At 33.2% G+C, this 9598-nt stretch overlaps 1 pseudogene; it reads left to right on the top strand.

Annotated features, from left to right (window-relative positions):
- The first annotated feature begins 7178 nt into the window (after positions 1 to 7178).
- LOC139703146 (52 kDa repressor of the inhibitor of the protein kinase-like) lies at positions 7179 to 9379 on the top strand (annotated as a pseudogene).
- The last annotated feature ends 219 nt before the right edge of the window (positions 9380 to 9598 follow it).

Genomic DNA, 9598 nt, shown 5'->3' with positions numbered 1-9598 from the left:
ATGTTAGACTTCACAATAAAAACACTAAAAGAATTTAACTTTCAAAGAATATATAAGGTCATCTTTGAATTCATTTCCCAGATCAAAAATGAATGAATGCTTCTATTTGCATTTATATTATTCTCCCTGTTTATCTGCAGAGAATCTCAGAAGACTTAAACTTTGCTCATTGAAATCACATTATAACCACTGAAGTGTAGCCACCTATGATGTGCAATGATATATAATTTTTTCTTGAGCAAAGATAGGGAAATAGATATTCATGTCCTGAATTTCAGTGTTGGTCCTGAAGTTATCAGAGAGTTATATATAATTCATAAAGGATATGCACACAGAAAAATATTTGTTTTTTTAAATTTTAATATAAGTTCTGTGGAGTTCAAATGCAAAAAAGAATGAACACATGCAACAGCTGTATAAATAGAAACTCTACATTGAACAGATTATGGACTTTATCATTTGTAGAAAGTTTATTTTATAACCTTAAATAATCTCTTTAAAATAAAGCCAATTTGTGATTTATGTATTGAGTAATTTTTAGTTTAAGGAATATTCATTCCATGTAAAGCTTTGAAATGTTACAGTCTTATATTAAAGTATGAAATAAAAGATAAAAACATAAATTTGAATTATTTAAATGTAAGAATCAAGAAATTTTTATGTATTTGGGATCATAGATATACTGTCCAGGATTTCATGTTCCTGATTGGTAAGAATGTGGAACTTTTTTTTCACATATTTATTGGACATTTGTGTTTCTTTTTTTGAGAAATGTGCATTTAGTTCATTTTCCCATTTATTGATTGGGTTATTTACTTTTTTGTGTTAGGTCTTTTGAGCTCTTTATATATTCAGAATACATAAATGCTCTGTTTGAAGAGTAATTGGTGAAGATTTGTGCCCCTTTTATAGGCTCTCTTCATGATTTTAATTATTTCTTTCACTGTGCAGAAAATTTGTAAATTTAATACCATCCAAATGACTGACTCTTGATTTAGTTTCTTGAACTTTAGGTTTCTTATTAAGGAAGTCAATGCTTGTACTTATATGTTGGATTGTTGGCCCTATGTTTTCTTCTAGCAGTTGCAAACATTCTATCTCAACTTATTTTCTTACATTTTTATGCTCTACTTTCAAAGTCTATTTTCACTTTAGTAATTTTGATGGAGATAATAGTTTTCCTGAAATTTTTGTCTACCTATATAATATAAATTGTTTGTATTTTCATATATATATATAATGCTGCTAGCTGCTAAGTTTTTTTTTTCTTTTTCCTGTGCATACATAGGATGAGATCTTTTAAGGTTAAACTTCTGCAATGGAGAGTGTGGGTAAAATGTATATGTGTTATAGATGAAACTAATTCTTGTATATACTGCTGTGTGTCAGGTATATGTAGAATTTTTAGTTCTGTACTTTGGGTACATTTAAAATATATTCCTGTGATATATTTAAAGGTTGAAAATATTTGATTGAAAGGAAGCAATGCTGTCACAGAAATCCCTTTCTTTTTTCTTTGTACAAGAACATTTTAGTATGACTACATAAAAAAATACCACCCACTTAACTTACAATTTACAGCCAAATAGAGGCTCTCTATCTCTAATTCAAGACACAAAAAGTGAAGATATAACCAAGTAATTTGTTACATTCAGATTGCAATTTATTGCTAGAGAATGTTAGATTTTCTTGTTGTATTATTTTGTTCTGTTTTGCATTTGTTGTTTTCTGGAAAAATGTTTTTATTAATCTTTATGTTTGGGAAAAAATGTCCACATTTTTATTAAGATTCCACAAGTCTCAATTTTCTATATTGTTGAAAGTTTTTATCTTTTTGGATCATTATACAAATTTACTTGAATAAATAAACAGACTGCAGAGGGGATGTATGTTCTTTTATGTGTATGCTACCCTAATAATATCAACCAGAATTATTTTTATGAAAGAAAAAAGTTGAACTACACCTTTTGTAGATCAAGTTGACACAAATTCATGATAAAAGGTTATCATTCAATTTTTGAAAACAATTTTGGAGATATTGAGTGCAGTATGCAAAACTCAATGGAAACTTCATAAAAGGAACAATATATCTTTGCAAATTGAATTGTATTCACACCAACCTTTTAGTAATAGTATATAATACAAATAGAAAAATTGAAATTTTTAATATTTGATCACAACGCAGTATTTTGAAAAACAATTCTTGCATTGAAAAATTTTTAAAATACAGCATATGAAATTATAATTGCTTCATTTTACATTTAATTGGCGTATTAAGTTATTTTGATTCTGTACTCCTGTACCAGATGTTTGTTACAAAAGTGTAATATATTTTTACAAATATATTGTCAAAACTCTTCAATAATTCATTTGCATTAGCAGCATAAGACCATGCTGACATTTCCCCAGGGTACACTGAGTGAGGTTAAGCAGCATAAATGTCACAGTTAGTAATGTTGTTAAGATAAAGTTCTTCTAGTAAAACTACATATTAGTTCCCTGCTTTATGGCCATTAACAGTAACTTCAGAAATAGCCTTTCATTTTAAATGATGCATTGCATCACTAAGAATAAAATAAAGAGGGAAAATGTGACTCAAATGAACTTTCTTACTGTTGGATAAGAATATTTGAAAGGAGTAGTAATAATACATATGAAATGATAAATATTACCTCCAATCTGCTTTCAGGAAGGAGAAAAAATGTGCATAATACAAATCTCATATTGTCTAGTTCAGACAAAGCAAATAAATTTGAATGAAGACAACTTTGACATTTGAAATGTTCATTTCCTAAATTGCTTCTAATGGTCTACTTTTTTAACATATGGGAAAGGTTCTCAATGTAATTTTTTTCTTTTCTTTTATATGAATGTTTGTGACCTACAAATTTATAGTTTATATCTTATTTAGCAAAATAGCAAGTAAAATAAAATAATTAAGACTAAACTTCTTTATTACTAGAATAATATTCTAGAACTGAGGTAGATCTATCAAACAGTGAGAAAAATCTCCTATACCACAAACCAGTTCTTTCTCAGATTATTTGATTAAATCTAGGTATCTAAGTAAAAGAAATGTTAACTAAATAAAAAAGCATAAGAATTTTATTAAATTTATATGTACATGAAAATATTCAGAAGAGAGTAATTTTGAAAAAATAACCTAAGAATAATGTGAAAACAACAACAATTAATAAAAAAAAACCTATAAAACTATGATGAAATGACATGACAATTGACGATCAGGATTAGGGAAGTAAATTATAGGGTGGTTATCAAGAAATATATCAGGGGAGATGTCCAAACTAATAGGAGATAAGGGTTCCTTCAAGGAGTTTGTTTTTCTGGTTCATTGCAGTCCCAATTATTGTTCTTTGGTTATCAAAGCTATTTTCCAGCTTTTGTGTGTGATTTACTGCCACAGTCTGGCTGGGCACAAATGCCGCAGTCTGGCTGGGCACACAATCACGAGCCACCACACAGCTTGTAGATTCAAACAGCAACTCTTTATTCCCGAACTCACACCAGCCGTCTACAATCACGTTCTGGGGAAATCCACGTTCTCTGCCCAAATCCACCTCCACTGGGCTTCTATCTCCAAAATATACTGTCTGAATTCCGTGAGAACTCAAGGGGAACTCAGGCAGCAGGATACGCCCTATTCCCAGCAGGAATAATCTTAAACCTTAAACCTGGAACCTAAACCGGGAACGCCCTAATCCGCCTTGGTCCTTGAGCAAGGTCACCTACATTCAATGTCACTGCAACATGGGGTACGCTGGCAAGGAAATTGTCATACCTACTTGGCTAATGGCTCCCAGCAATTTACTTTTCTCCCCAAATTTCTTATGGCTTACTGCATGCAGGAAAGCACAGGCCAAATGTCTCTTTCTGACGGCACATTTCCTTAAGTGATTTCTTAGTGATCAATATACCAACTTGACATATTTTGAGATGGAATGCCCTTAACTCTTTTACCAACAAATATATTAACAAAATCTTAAAACTATTTTATGAAACAATAACTTCATACTGTCCCTTCTGCTATCCCAATGATCCAAATATAATCATTTGACTCCTTGATATTGCAATAGCCTGTTAAATGTTGAACCCTATAGTTTGAAAGTCTTTGGTGGAACTTGGGTAGGTTTCCCATTTCCCTTATGTCACCACTCTGTGAGGGGCCACACCCTGTCTTATAGGGTTAACTCATATCCCTGCTTGGGCCCCAGATTTGTGGGTTCTCTTGTCCAGCAAGGAGGTTCACAGGACATGGTAGAGGAGAGTGTGGCTGTGGAGGCCCTAATCAAGACCTCCGGAGACCAAGCTGGAAGCAGGTATGATTTTATTGTGCAGTTGCCATGTATATATACTCAGGCAGTAACTAAGCAGATTACAGGCAGCCACCAATGCGCAATTCTGCTAACTGGCCTGCAATAACCAATCGAGGAGTGGGCCATGGAGTAAGCACAGGGACTGCAACACATGGCCTCATGCCCAGGATTGTGCCTACCAGATAAGCGGCCTGCCACTCACATGCCTAGCTTGAGGGGTGTGGCCTGCCACTCAGAGGCCCTTAATGTATAATATGGCATGATGCACTTGTCCCCACAATAGGTCATTCTGTGGAAATCGCTAGAGTGAACTTATTAAACAGAAAGTAAGTTCATAAAACTGGAAACATTCACTAAAACATTATCATATTATTTTTTCTTATCAATTATTCTAAATTAATTATAATAAGTACATTTTACTTTTATTTTTAAAAGGGTAAAAAACTGTGCTAATTTTTGTTTAACTTGATAATCTTTGCCATTAAATTATAAAGGTTAATGCCTTAGATTCTTGAGTCTGAATACTATGTTTTAAACCCTAGCTTTGATATTTACTGGCTATGTGATTTTTATGCCAATTTACTAGCAAAACCTTCTTTAGTTTTCTCACTTTATAAAATGAAGGCAGTTTCATTTTATTAAGATCGACTGTTGTAATGTTGATGAATCAAGTGCAAGAGTAAATAACATATTGTAGATATTATGCCAAAAAGTGAGATTGTTTGTTCTGTTCATTGTTGTTTTCAGCCCTTGCAACAATGCCTATGTAGCGAACATCTATTGAATAATGCAATTAAATGTTATCCATTGTATGTTAACTAAACCTGTTTAAGACAGTGGCATTAACTAATCTTGATAAATGGAACCATATAGCAGAACTTTAATTGTATTCATCTACTTCAATGCATAGGCTTCCCAGATAGATTCTGAGAAGGCTATTTATTCTGGAAACTGAAAAACATACACATATACATTTTGATCAATACATTTTAGGATATTGTAAGTTTGTCACAAAAATAGAAGTATCCACATGAAAAGTGAATATATGTTGTCCACATTTACATTTTAGTGACTAGCTTTTTACAAAATTGCTTTTAATTTCATTTAAATATTGTCTGAAATGTGCAGAGCAATTTTAGAAATCTGCTTGCTAAGCATATGTTATAAATTTTTGGTTGTGTTACTTCCCTATATTTGTTATAAATCACAGAATTTCTTTCAAAAATTTGTGAATACAATCATATAAATTTAAATGCAAAGGCCAAGAAAAACAAGAAGTATATAGTGTTAATATCTTGATACAATTTAAGCATAATTCCAATTTTATATGGTTTTCAAAAATACATAAGTATCTTTTATAAATGAAAGTGACTATATGAGTAAGAAAATTGAGTGAGGACGACTATTGAAACTAAGTGTATTATGAAATATCTTTGCTTCCTTTCTGTTCAAAAATAGGTGATTACAAAGACAATTTTATATTCTCAGGTTCTTTTAATTTAACAATGGTCAAAGAAATAATTATATTTATGGAATCTATAAATCAACAAATTTATACAATATTCAGATTGGATAATGAATTTTATCAAACACAAGTTGACATTTAATACACAGTTAAAAACAGCTTGGAAAAAGTTGCTATCTTGCAGAGGAAAACATGTGTGCGTATTTTTTTTACCCTCCTTTCTAAAATTCTCATATAAATTCGAGAAAAAAAATGCACATTTCAATATTTTTACACCAAAATTAATAATAAGCATCAGAACATAGTGGCAATAAGAAGTGCTAATATATTCAGGCTGCCTATGCAATATACCAGCACATTCAATTAATAGCCAACATAACTTTGGGCAAGTAATTTTATGTTTGTCTCATTGTTCTCATTTACAAATCAGTTCTGCAAATTGACATAATTTATGTTGGAATTTGACTATTTAACAAGATAATGCATATAAAACACTTGTGACAGAACCTGAAACATATTGGTACTCAATATTTACTACAATAGCAATATTAAGAAATAAATCATTCGTTTATAATGAACATTGTAAATGCACAGCTTGCATTTGTATCTTGAGGCTATTTATGAAAATGAATATTTGCTCCTGGTGTGGTGGTACATGTCTGTAATCACATAGGTTGAGGCAGAAGGATGGCAAGTTCTAGGTCAGTCTCAGCAATTTAGAGAGACCATGTCTCAAAATAAAAAAAAGGGGGGGGGGGCGCTATGATTGTGAATCAATGGTAAAGAGCCTCGTGGTTCAATACCCAGGATCAAAGGAGGGAAAAATACATTTAAAATGTTTTGGAGGGATTCTTGCGTGCCTGCCCCACATCAGTGTAACTGCCATGCAAGCCAGCCAATAGGGCTGGCCCCCCTCCCAGGCCAGGATCTGAGGGATCCCACCGGATGCCAGAGTGGTTGGAGAATTGCAGGAGAGCTGACTTGAAAGATAAACATCTATTCAACTAAGTAAACATTATAAATTATTTGTGAAACACTTCAAGGCCTCTTTAATCTGTAGAAATAGTCAAGAGGACAATTCTTTAAGATAAGGCAATACAAACAACATGTGGTCTTAATAATTATATTTACAATCCATCTAGAAGACACAGAAAACAAATTTTAAAATTAAGTGAAGATGAAATCAGGACACTGAAACAGAAAAAAAAAAGTGACAAAATTTCTGAACAGGAACAAAAACATTAAGAAACAACAGCAATGTTCAGAATCACTGTGCAAAAGAAGGGAGTAATAAGCAGCATGAAAACATTTTACGTTTAACCCTTGATGAGAAGGAAAACAAAAAATCCTTAAAGTCACTATTTGAAGTTTTGATTCTTATGGGAAAACAAAGAATATCTCTGGATAGGCATGAGGCTGCTGAAATCCCAGAAGGTCTCTTCACTCTTGAAAACTTTCAAGAATTGCAAGAGTGCCAGATAAATTCTGGTGTAAAGGTCTCGAAAGCACTTTGAGACCTCGGTGTTTAAAACATTGTTGTGTTCTAAAACAACAGAATCAGATGCTAGAGATCTGTGAGAGCTGCATTCAGGAGAAAACCCTCAAGGAAGTGAGAGACTTATTATTCTTTTCTGTTATCACTGACGATGTGGTAGACATAGAAAGGAAAGAGCACTTTTCCATGTTTCCCTTAACTGGATTCTTGCTTTATGAAGCTGATACAGAAATTTTGGCTGTAAAATTTCATACTAGGATTGATGTAGGAAAGATGATTTTGGACACCTAAGGAATTAGCAGGAAGCAGGTTTATTTTAGCAGTAGCAGTCCAGAGGGGCAATGCCTAAAAATCTCTGGACCCAAAACGTAAAATGTTCTGAATTTTATATCCAGTGTGGGGATTTACATGACAGTGGGAGTTTACATGGAAGAAATTTTTGTCCCATATTCTTCAGCTGGACAGAGGTTTTCACAAGCTTTTACCACGAGAACAGAAACAGTAACTTTTGTAGAGCAATAAGCTTGTTGGCAGAACTAACTTTTACAAGAAAAGGAAACCTGGCTTTTACAGGAAATAAGAAGCTCCAAACCACATAGAACCCTATGCAGAAATCTTGTTGATATCCTGTTGATGCCCCTTGCATAATTCCATTGATAAGAAGTTTGATTCTGGGCAGGGTCCCTGGAGAAATTTAAATATGATTATTTGGTAAAGTTGGGGGTGGCTGCTTCAGGATAACTGAAAAGTTGGAGCTTAATATGGAGTATTGTCATATCTAGGCTTACATTGTGTCTAGATGATCCTCTTCCAAAATGGAATTTGCTTCCAGACTTTTAGAGATCCCCAAGCTATCTACCCACTCTGCTCTTCCTGTGCCTTACACAAATGGTTGGCAAAATCAGTGCCTGTGACGGGGGTTTCTCTTACATTAGGAAGAATCAAGGAAGTTCTTTTTTCCATCAATCACCACAACTGCTTTTAGAACTGGACAATGTAATTTCTGTTTTTGGTTTGTTTGTTTGTTTCAGAAAAGTGAGGAAACCAGTAAAGTGCTGAAGGAAATTTGCCATTCTCAGTGGACAGGCAGACATGATACTTTTGAAATGTTAGTGGACCTCCTTCAAGCGCTTGTTTTATGTTTAGATGATATAAATAGTGACACAAATATTAGATGTAATAACTGTATAATAGGTCAAGCATTTGTACTCTATAGTGCAGTAACAGACTTTGATTTCATTGTTACCATTGGTGTTATTAAAAATGCCTTATGTTCTACAAGAGCTTTTGGGAAAAATATCCAGGACAAACTTATGATGTCTTCTTTGCCTCCAGTAGCTTAACTTTAACCCAATGAAGTCATGGAAAATACTGAAGTTTATCATGAGTTTTGGTTTGTGGAAGTAACAAATTTGGCAACCAAACTTGATATTCAGATGAAAATCCCTGAGAAATTCTATAGGACTCATGAAGGTAACCTGGAATCTAAACTAACCTCTGAAAGTTACTATAAAGAAACCCTAAGTGTTCCAATAGTGGAGCACATCATTCAGCAACTGAAAGATAAAATTTCAGAATAGCACCTCCAACTTTTAAATGCTTACCTATGGTACTCTTAGTCATGGAACAACTCAAATTCAATGCATCAGAGGAGCACCATGCTGACATGTGCAGATGTGACTTGACTAATTCTGACATGTTTTCGTGGAGCTTTACTGTCGGAGAATCAAATGGAAATACAGAGGGAAAGATAGAGAGCTTCCATACACCATTTATGAAGCTCTCCATCTGAGCAATACCAAGTTTTATTCCTAAAGTATATGGCTTGCTAAAGGTCTTCTTTACTCTTCTTGTGATGAAGGGTGGGAATGAAATCTATGAAAATGGAAAAAGTGTCTCAAAGTATACTTGAAAAACTCTTTGACACACCAGAGGTCAAGTGACTTGGTTTTGCTTAACATAAATTTTGATATAAAACATGATCTGCATTTAATGGTAGACATATTTATCAAACTATACATGACTAAGTTAGAGCTTCCTACACATAATTCAGAAAATCTCCATATATACATGGCACCTGTTTGAGTTCTCATGCTTTGAAGACTTATCTGTTCTTCTAGAAGACAGCATTGGGAATACTACATTTCACATCTGCATGACCCCAACTAGTGGCACTCTAGAACTGTTTTAGTTAAATCTTTTAGATATAATATGAATTATCACCATGGATCCAGTTGTCAGGTATTGTTCAGTTGTCAGGTATTAAGAAATACATTTTGAGAAGATGTAAGAAAAGAATGCACC

This window comes from Marmota flaviventris, chromosome X, assembly GCF_047511675.1.
Source record: "Marmota flaviventris isolate mMarFla1 chromosome X, mMarFla1.hap1, whole genome shotgun sequence".
Taxonomy (NCBI): Eukaryota; Metazoa; Chordata; class Mammalia; order Rodentia; family Sciuridae; genus Marmota; species Marmota flaviventris.
The sequence above is the reverse complement of the archived record's forward strand: the minus strand, read 5'-3'. Positions and strand labels throughout refer to the sequence as shown.